The sequence below is a fragment of the Mauremys mutica genome, chromosome 2 (assembly GCF_020497125.1).
Source record: "Mauremys mutica isolate MM-2020 ecotype Southern chromosome 2, ASM2049712v1, whole genome shotgun sequence".
Lineage (NCBI taxonomy): Eukaryota > Metazoa > Chordata > Testudines > Geoemydidae > Mauremys > Mauremys mutica.
Window position 1 is genome coordinate 293164639 of NC_059073.1, and position 16609 is coordinate 293181247.

At 44.3% G+C, this 16609-nt stretch overlaps 1 protein-coding gene across 10 annotated transcripts in view; it reads right to left on the minus strand.

Annotated features, from left to right (window-relative positions):
* Window positions 1-16609, minus strand: part of LOC123363114 (KAT8 regulatory NSL complex subunit 1-like) — a 160879-nt gene that overhangs the window by 130866 nt on the left and 13404 nt on the right. For 6 of the 10 annotated variants that reach the window (XM_045003909.1, XM_045003908.1, XM_045003912.1 and 3 more), the window contains one exon: window positions 3024-3111. The exons of the other annotated variants lie outside the window; for them this stretch is intronic. The gene's annotated coding sequence lies outside the window, so the exon portion shown is untranslated. The remainder of the gene's footprint in view (window positions 1-3023; window positions 3112-16609) is intronic. 10 annotated transcript variants of the gene reach the window in all.

Sequence of the window (16609 nt, forward strand, 5' to 3'; positions counted from 1 at the left end):
GGCTGGGGCCCTCCAGATCATGGCGCACACATGGGAGGGGAATATCAGGGTGACAGACGCATATGCTCCTATTTCCCCACAGTCTGTCACTCATCCCCACCCCGTTCCCTTTTCCTGATGTCCCTACCCCCACATTTCCCCATCACCTAATCCCTCTACTATGCACCCATCCCCATTTATCCCTCTCCTCACACCCCCCAAACCCTTTCCTCGCTTATTTCCACCCACTCTTCCACCCCAATCACCTTCCACTCCCAGCATACACTTGCAGATACAATTCATTTTTGAAAAAATAGTTTCAGTGCTTTTTGAATATTTACTATACTAAGATTATATTTCCCCAAAATAAAAATTATTTTTTGACAGAAGCAGATTCAAGCAATATGCTTCCCTTTTTAATTTCTACCCTGGGTTGGGGATTTGAATTCAGTGTGCCTCTGTGGGGTTCAGATTCAATGGCCAGAACATTCCCTTGAAGTCCTGCAAATCTTAGGTGGCTTTCACCACCACTGGGCTCTCTCTCTGTACATGCAGAGGGTAATCCATTAGGTAGTGGGGCCTTAGATATGCTTACCAGAACACTCACCTGGAGAAACACTCTTTTTCAAAGAATGCTGGAATTTGATTTCTCCTAAAGAACTGGTGGGTGCTATGCATTTTGTAGGGGTAACCCTTGAGCACCGGAGACACTAGTGCAATGATCTCAGCCATGGATGGATCTCTAATTGTGCATGAAAACGTTGCATGTGTCAACTTTAAGAGCTTTTTTTTCTGGGGGCTGTATCTTGGGAACCCCTTGTTCACATTGTCCCAAATTTGGTTCACTGACCAAATCCCACTTCCCCATGAAGTGCACAACATTTCAAGGCAATCCGAGTAACTGTATGGACTTTAAAGCTCAACTTCAAGTGCTCTAAACAGAAAGCTTGTCTTGATCAAATACAACAGAGCTGGTGGCACTCTGCTATAATTAGAGGGAAAATGGTGGGGTGGGGGCACTACAAACCCATCATAGCATAGCAGGCTCAGCGAAGTGCTGAAGTGGCTCATTCATGTCAATGAAATATTCTCTGATAAAATAACAGCCAATGGAATGAATACAACCTGAAACAACAGTTCTGAGATGTATGAACTACTTCATTCATGTAACTGACGGTCCCATCTCTCCATCCCAGTACTGAAGAGTTACTGATGTAAACATGCCCATTCTCAGATCCTCACCCAATATCCGCACTGTGCTCTTCATGTGTGCTCCAAGTATTCCTGTTCTAAACTCTCCATCCAAGGGCAGGGCTTCCCCAAAACCTGGTTCACTCGGGGGGAGGGAGAGAGGGAAACAGAGATGGGCTCAGATACCCTTTGGGCGACAAGGCAACCCAGATCCCAGCTTACATGAGGGAGGCAAGGAGAGGGTCTAAGACCCTCACAAAGGGAGGGAGCAGAGGTGAAAGTAAGCTGGTACGGAGTACAGGCTGGTACGGCATACCAGCAAGAGCCAGTAGGCTGTGCTGGACTGGACCAACTTCCCCAGGCTGGTGCTTTAAAGGGCCCGGGGCTCCCTGCAGTAGTCTGGAAAGGTTGAGAGCCACTGTAATAGAGGGTGTTAGCATGCTAGTCATGGGTGATCTAGAAATACCTGAGAGGAAAAATAGCTTCTCTCCTCTAAAAACTCCTGGTGCACTCCACTAGCTATTAGCGCTGCAATACATATGAACATGAGATAGTTCAGAGGAATTTTCTTACATACACTCCAATCACCATGTTTAGCAACAATAGTTGTCTACATTAGGTCAATATTGACATTTTATACTATATGGTTTAAACTTCTAGACACCAAATTGGATTACCAGTTGGAAGGCAATGAGAATTCCCCATATAACATCAGTAAAGGAGGTCCCTTCATCCAGCAAGGCCAAATTATCTCACTGTATGGTCCCATTTATGATGGATACCTAGATATCTATTAAGGAATTTCAGAGGCATGAAAATCTACAAATCAAACAAAATATCAGTCATCATGGCAGTCATCTCAGTGCTCCAATATTAAGCCGGATGTTTAATAGGAAGCAAATTTATAACAGGAAGAGTCAGCACATTTCTTTGCTCACATGTTTCTATGAGCAGATGCCTTGCAGCAAGATAACAATTTAAAAGTCCAACTGTAGATCTTGCTCTGTTTAAACACAGGCAGCCTTAAGGATGTACAGAAGAACATACTAATTTTCCTGTTTCCTGTTCTGAAGGACACCATTACAGTACTGGCATTAGCAGGGGATTTGATATTATGCTAATTATATTCTCCCTTTCTAATCAAGTTGTTTCCTTAGCTAAATGACTAAGAGAACCACAAATGTTTACATACTCTGATCCTCAAACCCTAACAAATCTAAGTTAAATATTTAACATTTCAGATTTAGATAGAAATAAGCCTTTTGACTTTCCATAAAAATTCACTCCCAGATGGTAAAACAGCAGAACATCACTAATTTGCACTAGCAGTTATGGCTTTTGCAAGTTGGAGAGTGAACAATTAAAAATAAATAAATATACCTCTACCCCGATATAACACTGTCCTCGGGAGCCAAAAAAAATCTTACCGCATTATAGGTGAAACCACGTTATATCGAACTTGCTTTGATCCGCCTGAGCGCGCAGCCCCACACCCCAGAGCACTGCTTTACCACGTTATATCTGAATTCGTGTTATATTGGGTCACGTTATATCGGGGTAGAGGTGTAAATCACAATGAAATTTAGTTATAACTGATAATACTTTGTATTCATCTCGATAAGTGTTCTGTACAGTCAAATCAGTAACACAAAACCTTACTACTGCACCCTGATATTAGATCTTTCAGAAGTGAAGCAAGACCACTTGGTAACATATGCAAGTTAATATGTGCATCAGCAAGGTTCTGCTGTGACTGGAAGGCACTTATAGTTAAGCATTTGCACACAGGGAGAATATTAAAGCTTTTTCACTAACATTCAATACAATCTTATTGCTTCCACTGTCAGCCTCACCTGTGATATTGTGCTGGGTTCTCAAATTATAATCAAGTTCTCAACTCCAACTGTAGTTCTCTAGTAATGTTTGTCCTCACGTCTAATGCTGAAACAGATTAAACAAATTAGGTTTTGACTTTAAGTTTACATGACAGCCAAAACAGATGTCAGCTTAAATTTGTGAAGAGTGTCTAACCAATATGTGATGCTTAAGTAAATGCTGTACTGTTTTTGCAGATCTAGCCTCTCCCGCTACTCTAAAAAAAATCTGAATATCCAGAAAGCAAGCTTGGGTTACATCTAGATGTGATTCCAGTTAGATTCTAATACAGTTCCCTTCACCACAGCATGAGCAACTCACAAAATTCTGAAGTGTTGAAGATATAGTTCTCTCTTCCTTGCAGTGTGCAGAGACTGGCGTTTTAAAAAAAAACTGCGGTGATACTGTGAAAAGCCTAATCAAAAGTAGGATTTATATTTTTTTTTTTCCTGAGACAGAGCTTCATGGACATCCCGATCTCTTTGGGGAGTGAGTTCCAGACTCAGAACCAGTTAAAGAAAGTTCTCTGCTGCACACCCAAGTCTAACTCTTCAGGGTGATAATTCCATTCTTCCAATGCCAATTTAGAGGCTCTGATCCTAACAAAGTCTTACAACACATGGATTAATTCCTTTCTGAGACTACTTCTGCAGGGTGGGGGCGGGAGGAAAGGTGTAGATACTGGGGTGCCTGGGAATTCCCTGTGTTTATCAGGATCTCAGTGACAACATCCAACCCCCAAGACACACTCACATTTTTAATTTAGTTAGGTGGCCTCTTCAAGTACAAGTATACGTTGCTTTTAAAGAGAGATCCTGTGCAATATTTCAGCCTCACTGAATTGAATTCTTCCAACACTTAAGGGACTTTACTAAGGAGTATTGCCTCTAAGTTCTCAGAAAGCTGCGCAGCCACTCAGCAGCCTATTTAGCACCACTCAGATGCTCAAGGAACCCACCCGGGGACTTGATGCGGCCATGGGAGGGGTGCCCCTCCTCCGTCCCCAACTCTGCTGTGGCACAGCCAGGGAGGGGCAGCCCAGACCTACTGGGGCCAGGGGAGGTCTGCCTATTCTGAAGCCCCAATCCCAGAGCTGCCGTGGCAGGGAGAGGCACCTCTTCAACCCAGCCCAGGTGCTTCTGTGGGGAAAGAGAACTGGAGTCCTCTCTTCCTGCCGTAGACCTGAGCATCCTCCTGCACCCCAAACTCATCCCCTGCTCCCCAACCCTCTGCCCCACCCCAGAGCCCCTCATCTCCAGCCCCACTCCAGAGCTCTCACACCCCCAACTTTCTGCCCCAACCCTGAGTCCCTCACCCCCAGCCCTACCACAGAGCCCACACACCTCTGCACCCAACCCTCTGCCCCTGCCCTGAGCCCCCTCCCATATTCCAAACCCCTTGGCCCCACCCCACCACACATCACCTCCATATTGGTGCACATAACAAAATTCATTCAGCACATGGGTGGGAAAAATTAGAAAGAACACTGCTGGCGATATGCTCATTAGTAATTTCATAAAATTTTTGGATAAGAGATTTTAATTGGCAATCCTACAAGTCTAAGATGATAAATTTTTGCTAGCTCACCAAATCTGATGTTCATTATTAAAGGAAGTAAAGTCAACTCTGAAGTGATACCACCTCCTTCTATATATCAAATACTATGTATGACTCCATCACATTTCAACTGCTGAGAAGACTTCCTGGAGCCTCTGATCAAGTCCTAGTTGCACTACTACGTATTACGCATCAATCACATCAAAGCTAGGAACCTCAAATTCTTTAATTCTCTACATAACGAGGCACACCCAATTGCATTTGATTGTCATTGTCCTGCTGCAAGATTTCTCTCTAAAGCAGGATTCAAACTCAGCTTGCTGGTTCCCACTTCCATATTTCATCTATTAAGCCAGCATCATTTCCACCTGGGGCTCAGAAGATTACACTGCAGTTACAAAAGCAACATCTACGGTATAATTAGCTTCCAGAGTGTTCTTATTTTAAGTAGAGCAATATGAAAATGATTGCTAGGCAGAGCTAGGAAATCAGTTTCCCTGCAGGCATAGCTAGCTGGCAATAAGTCTTCAAAGTACGAACAAACAGAGAACTGCTCACATATAAATTCCTATCGGCTAATTAGTTTTGCTCACTGTACTCAGAGTGATAATGCTGATATGGAAGAGATTTTGTCCCTAAAACAATGAATTCATATCAAATATATGCAGATAATGGCAACCATTACTTAGTAGATGGACTCATTCGGATTTGTCATAACCCTATGTAAATTCCCAGGCAAGAAAAGAGTGAATTGTATTTTAAAAATTCAAATTAATTATCAATTTAAAAGTTACTCCATTAAAATAAATACTTAGAAATTCATATGTTTATTACATAGCAGCAAATAAGCAGACTTTCATTGTTTTCAGAGCTCATCTACATGTTTAAAGCCTCTCAGGAATGTAAGAAACACTGTAAAACTGACTATTGATACAGAAATCAGAACTGACTACCTGCACTCTCTCTCAAATACAAAGAACACACCAAGAAAAGAGATCTTTAGATCTGTTTTAGTAACAAATTCTCATGTGAAATGGGATAAAAGATGTGCAATATTTTTTAAGTTGTGTCCATTTAAAGCCACCAGCTAAGGAAGGCTAAATACTGATGAATATAGCACCCCCAGCTTTCCCCCACCCCAATTAGTACCCTCAGAGGAATCTCTTAAAATTACCTTTGAGATTGCTTCACTGGTATCTGCAGACAGACACATTAAACTTAAGGCACTTTACATCACTACTAATCGTACGACTGACTGAGAATGTGCCATATTCATAAGAACGGCCGTACCGGGTCAGACCAAAGGTCCATCTAGCCCAGTATCTGTCTACCGACAGTGGCCAATACCAGGTGCCCCAGAGGGAGTGAACCTAACAGGCAATGATCAAGTGATCTCTCTCCTGCCATCCATCTCCATCCTCTGACAAACAGAGGCTAGGGACACCATTCTTTACCCATCCTGGCTCATAGCCATTTATGGACTTAGCCACCATGAATTTATCCAGTTCTCTTTTAAACGCTGTTATAGTCCTAGCCTTCACAACCTCCTCAGGTAAGGAGTTCCACAGGTTGACTGTGCACTGCGTGAAGAACTTCCTTATATTTGTTTTAAACCCGCTGCCTATTAATTTCATTTGGTGACCCCTAGTTCTTGTGTTATGGGAATAAGTAAATAACTTTTCCTTATCCACTTTCTCCACATCACTCAATTTTATATACCTCTATCATATGCTCCCTTAGTCTCCTCTTTTCCAAGCTGAAAAGTCCTAGCCTCTTTAATCTCTCCTCATATGGGACCCTCTCCGACCCTCTCCAAACCCCTAATCATTTTAGTTGCCCTTCTCTGAACCTTTTCTAATGCCAGTATATCTTTTTTGAAGTGAGGAGACCACATCTGTACGCAGTATTCGAGATGTGGGCGTACCATCGATTTATATAAGGGCAATAATATATTCTCAGTCTTATTCTCTATCCCCTTTTTAATGATTCCTAACATCCTGTTTGCTTTTTTGACTGCCTCTGCACACTGCGTGGACGTCTTCAGAGAACTGTCCACGATGACTGCAAGATCTTTTTCCTGACTCCTCGTAGCTAAATTAGCCCCCATCATATTGTATGTATAGTTGGGGTTATTTTTTCCAATGTGCATTACTTTACATTTATCCACATTAAATTTCATTTGCCATTTTATTGCCCAAATCACTTAGTTTTGTGAGATCTTTTTGAAGTTCTTCACAGTCTGCTTTGGTCTTAACTATCTTGAGCAGTTTAGTATCATCTGCAAACTTTGCCACCTCACTGTTTACCCCTTTCTCCAGATCACTTATGAATAAATTGAATAGGATTGGTCCTAGGACTGACCCTTGGGGAACACCACTAGTTACCCCTCTCCATTCTGAGAATTTACCATTAATTCCTACCCTTTGTTCCCTGTCTTTTAGCCCGTTCTCAATCCATGAAAGGACCTTCCCTTTTATCTCATGACAGCTTAATTTACGTGACAGCCTTTGGTGAGGGACCTTGTCAAAGGCTTTCTGGAAATCTAAGTATACTATGTCCACTGGATCCCCTTGTCCACATGTTTGTTGACCCCTTCAAAGAACTCTAATAGATTAGTAAGACATGATTTCCCTTTACAGAAACCATGTTGACTACTGCTCAACAGTTTATGTTTTTCTATGTGTCTGACAATTTTATTCTTAACTATTGTTTCGACTAGTTTGCCCGCTACTGACGTTAGACTTACCGGTCTGTAATTGCCAGGATCACCTCTAGAGCCCTTTTTAAATATTGGCGTTACATTAGCTAACTTGCAGTCATTGGGTACTGAAGCCGATTTAAAGGACAGGTTACAAATCTTAGTTAATAGTTCCGCAACTTCACATTTGAGTTCTTTCAGAATACTTGGGTGAATGCCATCTGGTCCCAGTGACTTGTTAATGTTGAGTCATATTATAGGTGGCATTACCAGCTCCTCCTATAGTTCAGGTTGCTTGATACTTCCCATTATAAGATGCTTTTTATCAGGGATGTGCCTTTTGCTGTTCCTGTGAAAAAAAGTCCAAATTTGGCAGCTATCAGCCTTTGAAAAAATTTCAGTTTGCACGTGGTCAGCAGACTTAAGAGTTTGGCAGCTACATTCTCCAAAGATTATCTGTACTGGGAATGCTCCATCCTGCGGCTGAGCTGGAATTACCTTACAATCACTGCTTCTGACTGCTGGGGGTCATTGTACCAGGCACAAAAAACTTTATCTTCCTGCTGACGCCCGGACGGAGTGGAGGAGGACACAACATGACTCTAATACAGAGGGAACAAGAGCTGCACTGGAGAAGGGGTGGCACATGCGAAGACAAACAATCAGAATGGAGAAGAGAGAAGACGACTATACCTGGCAGGGGCTGTGCAGAGAGAGAGAGAGACTGGGAGGAGCCAAGGTGCTGCAAGGGTGGAGGGGGAAATGATTGGAACGGGCAAAAAGATGGTACTGGAAACCAGTGTAAAGGGGCTGGGGGAGAGATGTTAAATGAGAAGCCCAGGACAGGATAGACACAGAGACTTGAGAGTAGGGGGGGTGCTGACAGACAGATTCATATGTTCCATGGCCAGAAGGGACCATTGTGATCATCTAGTATGGAACAAGGGCAGAAGGGTATCAGGATTAGGGAGGGAGATAATGCACAAGAAACAATGACTACTAGAGACACCCCTCTCCAGAACCCAGAATGGAAACCAAGATTCCAGTTTCAACATTTCTTTGTCAGCAAATATCTGTGAAACTAACTGCTATACAGGTCTCATCCTTATCTAGTGGCTGGTCATCTGCCTTTATGTGAAACTACTACAGCCTTCAGTTACTCTGTTACCCAAGTGGTTGTGCTATGGATTCAAAGATCCCAACACATCCAATGAAAAACATGGGTGTCAATGATTCCACATAAAACATCCCATTATGGTTAAAAAAACCCACACTAGAGAATTACATACAAAAGCCTACATTAATAGAATGTTAAGACTGTAAACTCAAGTCCTCAAGTTATGAAATGCCAGAATTAACACTGCTTGTGCAAACCTAATTCGACTCCCCCTGTGTACACGCATTATTATGCGGTCCTAATTACATGACTGTTTTTGCCATAAGTTCTTTGCCTCATTCAGTGCACAGAAAGTACCATGCTCTAGGAATGAATCAGGATTATGTATCAAAAGAGGCTGTTAGTCAACCCCTGCCTCATTTGTGGCTAAAGCTTAAATGTGTTTAGTGCACGAGGCAAAGGACTGCAGGAAGAGAAAGGATGTTTTCATAGTTAAAGCAGTTGAATGTTGCAAGGGAGATTAGGAGTGCATCACTGTCACAGACATGGAGTTCTTACATGATGCTAGGCAAGTTGCTTAAATCAAACTTTACATCGGTGGTCACTACTTGTGCACCTCATTTTCTGTGTGCCCAGCTCTAGATCATGGGGTCTAATCTGCAGAAGTGTTAAGCACTGTACAGCGGCATCTGAAGTCAAATGGAGATATGCTCTGAACATAGAAAGTGTTATATAATGCTACATACTCTGAAAAACATGAAGCCCTCAGCCTCTCAATTTGGGCACCCAAACTTAAGACCAAAGTTGTCCACTAATTTCTCAGTGCATCAGTTCTCCAGCTGCAGAATGCAGCTAATACATCTCATCTTACAGGAAAGTTTTGAAAACAAGTTAGTGTTTATGAAGCACACAGCTACTAACATTACAATCAACATAAAAAAGCCGACATGGAAATACTCTTATAGTGTGCACTAAATAAGGCATGGGGCCAAACTCTGAAAGACTATGATAAAACAAAATGCTGAATAGCTGCTCCTCAAATAAGCACTATCCTTTGTATGTACTGAATGAGTGAAGAGGTCCTGTGGGGAAAAAAAATAGTATGCGATCATGTAGTTAGAGAATCATAACACATACGCACAAGAAGGGCAAAACAAAGTTGCATAGACAGCCTTAACTTTGGCATGGCCTAACTTGACCTCACAACCTTAAGTAATATTGAAAATTATCCTGCTTTTGCAAAAAAACAGTAAAACCGTAAGAACGACCACACTGGGTCAGACCAATGGTCCATCTAGCACAGTATCCTGTCTTTTGACTGTGACTGGCGCCAGATGCTTCAGAGGGAGTAAAAAGAACAGGGCAATTTATTGAGTGATCCATACTGTCATCCAGTCCCAGCTTCTAACAGTCAGAAGTTTAGGAACACACAGAGACGCAACCACATTATGGCTAATACCCATTGATGGACCTATCCTCTATCAGCATATCAAAGGCCTTGTCTACATTACAGAGTTTTGTCAACAAAAGTGATGTCGACATTCAAAAAGCACTATAATAAAAATTGGTATTGCATGTTCACACTTACTCTGTCAGCAAAGCGCGTCCACACTTGGGGCACTAGCATCGACAGTATGAGCAGTGCACTGAGAGTACCTATCCCACAGCCTAGTTCGACACCTTCTGTCGTTATATTTCATGGGAAAGTGGAGTGGATTGCAGCGCATCTTGGGACTGGGCTCAATGTCCTGTGATACATTGCTTTCTGTCCCAGCATTCCACGGGCTTACAGCTTTCTTTCATGGCATTTTTCAACAGCCCTTCTTTGCTGTGCAACTGGGCATTTTTATGAGAAAGAATGGATCCTGCACTGCTCTCCTATGCTCTGATAACTGTCATGAAGACATTGAGGATGGCAGTGCAGTTAATCACAAAGTTCTCAACTGAAGATGACTCCCAGTTGCCTGACATGCTGTGTAATATGGATAGGAGCAACTTTAGATTGCTTTTGGCATTCACAGAACAGCTGCAGAGGGTCACTTTGGGGCTTGGGAAACAAGCACTAAATGATGGGATCGTATCATCAGACAGGTGTGGGATGACAACCAATGGCTATAGAACTTTGTGATGTGAAAAGCCACCTTCCTGGAACTCTGCACGGAGCTCACCCCAGCACTGCAGTGCAAGGACACCAGAATGAGACTGCCCTATTGTTAGAGAAGCATGTGGCACTGTGTGGAAGCTGGCGACTCCAAACTGCTATCAGTTGGTCGCGAATGAATTTGGAGTTGAGAAGCTGACCCCTGGGGATGCATTAATGTAAATGTGCAGGGCAATAAATCGCATCCTGTTACAAAAGGTCCGTGACTCTGGGAAATGTGTGTGAAATAGTGGACGGCTTTGCAAAAATGGGTTTCCTTAACTGTGGAGGGGCTATAGATGGCACACACATTACAATTTTGGCACCAGACCAGCTTGCGATGGAGTACATCAATAGGAAGGGGTACTTCTCCATGGTGTTGCAGGCGCTTGTGGATCACCCTGCGCGTTTCACTGACATCAGTGCGGAGTAGTCCTGAAAGGTGCATGATGAATGCATCTTCAGGAACACCAGCCTGTATAGAAAGCTATAAGCGGGGACTTTCTTTCCAGATCAGAAGATTACAGTGGGGGATACTGATATGCCTGGACACCCGACGTACCCCTTACAGCCATGGCTCATGAAATCTTACATGGGAAACCTAGAGAGCAGTAAGAAGCGGTTCACAACAGGGTGAGTAGGTGCTGGATGACAGTGGACTGTGCCTTTGGCAGATTAAAGGTGCGCTGGTGATGCTTTTATGGCAGGTTAGACCTCAATGAGGATAATATTCCGAGGCCCGCTGAAGTATCTACGGGCTCTTGGGGGTGGCATCGCCACTGAGGATAGCAACCAGCTCCTTATAGAACTAGCAGGTCTTTGGTACAGCATGAGTGACTGTTTGCCTCCCGCATTTAATGATATGCCTGCCTCAGCTCCGTTATCTTCACTCTGCACTGCAGAGTGTCCCGATAATAGCTCTTTTCACAAGTCTTGAGAAATGTGCCCACAGGCATCCCAATTCCTATGGCTCAAGTGCAGCTGTGACTCCTCTCCCCACATACTGATCAGATCCAACAGCTCTGCAGTGGTGCAAGCTGGAGAGCATTTGCTGCAATAACCTGCCATTACCACCTGGGAAGATGCGATCAGACCTCTCCACAGTGAGCAAACAGAAAATGGAATTTCAAAAATTCCCAGGGCTTCTAAGCGGGAGGGATGGATGGTTGTTTACCTGGCTGTAGGACAGCGGAGTTCAAACTGTTGACCAGAGCAGTCACAATGGGCATGGTGGGACACCTCCTGGAGGCCAATTAAAGCAATAAAATCCAGTGCAGTGTCTACTCTGGCACTTTGTCAACAAAAATTTTGCACAAAAAGCCATGTCTACCGTCACGGTAGTTTTATTTGTCGACAAAACTTTGTAGTATAGACAAGGCCTAATTCTTTGTTGAACCCAGGTATACTTTTAGCTTTCACAATATCCCAATGGCAATGAATTCTATAATTTACTGTGCACTGTGTGAAGTACTTCCTTATGTTTGTTTAAACCTGCTGCCTATTAATTTCATTGGGTGACCCCTGGTTCTTGTGTTACGTGGAGGAGTAAACAACACTCCTGTATTCACTTTCTTCACACAACTCATGATTTTATAGACCTCTATTGTATCCCCCGCTCCTCCACCATCTCTTTTCCAAGCTGAACAATCCCAGCCTTCTTCTTTCAAATGGAAGCTATTTCATTTTTGTTACCTAACTCTGTACTTTTTCCAGTTCAAATATACACCTCTACCCCAACATAACGCTGTCCTCGGGAGCAAAAAAAAATAAATATATATATATATCTTACTGCGTTATATCAAACTTGCTTTGATCCGCCAGAGTGCACAGCCCCCAGCCCGCACCCCCCCCCCCCCCGAGCACTGCTTTACCGCATTATATCTGAATTCATGTTATATCGGGTCGTGTTATATCAGAGTAGAGGTGTATCTTTTTTGAGATGGGGCAACCCAACTGCATGCAGTATTCAAGGTGTGGGAGGAAAATGGATTTCTATAGTGGCATTTTATTTTCTGTCCCATCTATTCCTTTCCTAATGGTTCCTAACATTGTTAGCTTTTTTTTTTTTGACTGTTCCTGCACACTGAGCAGATGTTTTCAGAGAACTATCCTTGATGGCTCCAAGATCTTTTTCTTGAGTGATAACAGCTAATTTAGTCACATTTTGTAAGTATAGGCGGGATTATTTTCCCAGAATGCATTACTTTGCATTTATCAACAATCAATTTCATCTGCCATTTTGTTACCTGGTCACCCAGTTTTGTTAGAGCCCTTTGTAACTCAGTCAGTCAGTTTTGGACTTAACTATCTTAAGAAATTTTGTATCATCTGCAAACTTGGCCACCGCACCGTTTACCCTCTTTTCCAGATCATTTATGAGTATGTTGAACAGCACTGGTCCCAGTACCTCTTTCCAATGTGAAGAATGACCATTTATTCCAACGCTGTTTCCTGTCTTAACCAGTTACTGATCCATGAGAGGACCTTCCTTTTTATCCCGACTCCTTACTTTGCTAAAGAGCCTTTGATAAGGTCACTTATCAAAGGCTTTCTGAATGTTCAAGTACACTATATCCACTGGATCACCCTTGTCCATATTTGTTGACACCTTCAAGAATTAGTTAAGTGTTTTAAGTGGTGTTTGTTTCCTTCAACAAAAAAAAACGATATTTTAAAATAATTTTACTACAAAGGCAACGTTAGAGCATGTACTGCCTCCACACCATAGTCTAAATTTTTTCAGCTCACAAAAAAAGCAATACAAAATTAGGTTCAAAAGGAGATGCACTGCATGCATCAAGAGGGAAACAAAACATGGAATATCACTTCAAATACAGCAAATCCCCAGAAATTAAAAGCTTTGCAGACACCTACTACCCAAAGGCTATGAAAACATAAGCCCCACCTCTCCAGTGGGGTTAAGCAGCGCAGCACCACCTCTGCCAACCAAAAAGCAGCTGGGAAGGACACTGGAATTTCCACCAAGGTCCTGATCCTTTGCTCAGAAGTTCTTTTATATCTACTTCTGGTTATTAAGTCATCAGTTTTGAAGATCTACCCCTCTACCCACTAGAAGGAAAAAGTCTCCCGGGACCCAGAAGGCCTGACTCCTTGGGCAAGGGTGCTCTATTCATCCCCTTCCTTAACATCCTAGCAGATGAAGCTCTCCATCTATTGCTCTGCCTCTTCCAGCCTGCTTTATTTGGGTCCTCTTACCTCACATGAATAGCTTTACAGTGCTTGTCATTATAACTTATTTTTCATTGCTACAATTCAGTTCTGAGCAGTGCAGGGAAACTGACAAACATCAGGTCAATTTCACTTCGCTGATTCTTGTGAACCCTCTGAAGACCAACTGAGACAATTGGAGCTGTTCACTGAAAGAGTCATAGACATAGGCTAGAAAGAACCAAATATCAACGATTCCCCCCTCCTCACAACAGCCAAGAGGTTCTGCTAGGTCAGGGATGGGCAAACTTTTTGGCCCGCAGGCCACATCTGGGAATAGAAATTGTATGGTGAGCAATGAATGCTCACAAAATTGGGGGTGGGCTATGGTTGGGGGTGCAGGCTCTGGGGTGTGGCCATAAATGAGGTGTTCAATGGGCAGGAGAGGGCTCCAGGCTGGGGGAGTGGGGTCTGCGGGGGTGTGACGGTTCCAGCTGGGGAGATGGTAGGACTGGGGATGAGGAGTTTGGGGTATAGGAGGGTGCTCGGGCCTGGGACTGAGGGGTTTGGAGGGCAGGAGGGGGATCAGGGCTGGGGCAGGGGTGTGGGAAGCGGTGCAGGCTCTGGCTAGGGGTGCAAGAGGCTGCTCCGGGCTGGGATCGAGGGGTTCGGAGGGTAATCCGGGCTGGGGCAAGGGGCTGGGAGAGGCTCGGGCTGCAGGCTCCCAGCAGCGCTTACTTCAAGTGGCTCCAGGAAGCAGCAGCAGCATGTCCCTTCTTCGGCTCCTACACGGAAGCGCAGCCAGGCAGCTCTGCGTGCTGCCCCATCCACTGGAGCGCGTAGGGGCTGGAGAGGGATCATCCTTCGGCTTCTGGGAGCCACATGGAACAGCCCTTGACCCTACACCCTGGCTGGAGTGCCGGAGTGGGGCCATGCGTGGCTTCCGGGAGCCGCGTGGTGAGTCCCCCAACCCTGCTCCGTGGCTGGAGCACCGGAGCAGGGCAAGCCCCAGATCCTGCTCCCCAGCAGAAGCTCGCAGGCCAGATCCAGCCCGCAGGACGTAGTTTGCCCACCCCTGTGCTACGTAACATTCACTGTTGTGGTTCATCAGACACCTACTAATCAGAGGCTTATAATGAAGATGAAACTCCTGAGCAGGAAGAGGGGTAGCACCCTAGTAAGAATCTTAGCATCCTTCTAGAAAGCAGTCTCTACCCTCACGCCACATAGAGGATGCTGCCTCTCAATAATGATTCCCTTCCATCCACTTTTAGCTAATAAGTTACCACAGGGGGGAATAGAACACTCACCTCACTAGATAACTGGAAAATAAACATCAGGAAGAGGCTCATTCAAGAGCTGGATAATGCAGCCTAATCTGTAGGATTATGTGCACCATAAAAATCTACTCTTAAAAAGAGCCCTCTCTTCCAATCATCTCAAAGTACTTAAAGGTTAATTACAGCCCTAAAACACAGTAACCCCTAATTAACAGATCAGTAACCCCTAACTGACAGGGGGAAACTGACAGATTAAATTACTCTGCTATAGTCCAAGTGTGACAGTGATAGGAACAGAACCAAGATTAACAGTCTCCAAGTTTTGTGCTCTTATCAGTAAATGATCAATACCATCACCACAGATTCATGGATTCCAAAGTCAGAAGGGACCACTGTGATCATCTAGTTCAGGGGTAGGCAAACTTTTTGGCCCAACAGCCACATCTGGGTATTGAAATTGTATGGCAGGCCATGAATGCTCACGAAATTGGTGGTTGGGGTGCGGGAGGGGATGAGGGATCCGGATGGGGGTGCGGGCTCTGGGATGGGGCCAGAAATGAGGAATTCAAGGTGCGGGAGGAGGCTCTGGGGTGGGGCTGGGACAGGTGGTTGGGGTGCAGGAGGCTGCTCTGGGCTCAGACTGAGGGGCTTGGAGGGTGGGAGGTGGATCAGGGTTGTGCCAGGGGGTCGCAGTGCAGGCGGGGGTCAGGGATGCAGGCTCCCAGTGGCTCAAGTGGCTCCCAGAAGCAGCGGCACATCCCCTCTCTGGCTTCATGAGGCACAGCCAGGCAGCTCTGTGTGCTGCCCTGTCCACAGGCGCTGCCCCTTCAGCTCCCATTGGTCACGGTTCCCAGCTTGGGACAGGGGCAGCATGCAGAACCCCATGCCTGCCCCTAGGGGAAGGAGCCAGAGGGGAGACATGCCACTGCTTCTGGGAGCCATGCTGCGTGGGGCAAGCCCCTAATCCCACTTCCCGGCGGGAGCTCAAGGGCTGGATTAAAATGTCTGGAGGACTGGATGTGGCCCCCAGGCCGTAGTTTGCCCACTCCGATCTACTCTGTCCTCTTGTATAACACAGGTCACAGAATGCTCGCAAAATAATTCCTAGAATATTCCTAAAATAACTCGTAGGACAATATCCAATCTTGATTTTAAAATTGCTAGTGAGAGAATCCACCACACACCTTGGTAAATTGGAACAATGGTTACTTACACTCTCTCATAAATGTCTGCTTTATTTCCAGTCTGAATTTGTCTGGCTTCAACTTCCAGCCACAGAATTAGGGATTATATCTTTATCTGATAGACTGAAGAGACCCTTATTTAATATTTTTCCCCATGGAGGTACTTACAGAATGTAACCAAGTCACCCCTTCACCTTTTTTGTTAAGCTAAAGAAACTGAACTCCTTGAGTCTGTCACTGTAAAGCAGATTTTCTAATCCTTTAATCATTCTCATGGCTCTTCTCTGAATCCTCTCCCATTTATCAACATCCTTTCTGAATTGTGGACACAAAAAAAGAGAGAGAACCCTTCTATTCCTACTCGAAATTCCCGTTTATGCACTCAAGAACTGTATTAGCTAAAGCACTGCACTGGGAACT